The following is a 390-nucleotide window of genomic DNA, read 5'->3' as shown; positions in this document are numbered from 1 at the left end:
TTTTTTGTTTTCATCTTATTCAGGCTCACTTTTTACATTCTGGGCTTTTATTCTTTATGGTTTTGGTGCTTAACCACTGGGTACACATTTTCATATTTTTAACAATTTAAGGAATGTATGTAGATCTTTTTTTTTTTCCCTAAACTTGAATTGTGACTATCTAAAAATATTTTAGTACCTTCTACAAAGGAGAGAGAGGTTGTGTGATTTCAGTCATGCCAAGTCAGTCACACAAACCTAACACCACAGAACCTGTTTGGGACGGGCTTGGCTGTAGAGTTGAAACTATGCAGACAGAAAAGTAAAGCTGCTGCAGAGAGAGAGAGAGAGATTACAGCAGTCAGATCATGAAAATCAAGTACAGTAGTCCCTCGTTTATCGGGGGGGGGG

The sequence above is a fragment of the Nematolebias whitei genome, chromosome 2 (assembly GCF_014905685.2).
Source record: "Nematolebias whitei isolate Nwh7 chromosome 2, NemWhi1, whole genome shotgun sequence".
Lineage (NCBI taxonomy): Eukaryota > Metazoa > Chordata > Actinopteri > Cyprinodontiformes > Rivulidae > Nematolebias > Nematolebias whitei.
Note: the sequence above shows the minus strand (reverse complement) of the source record.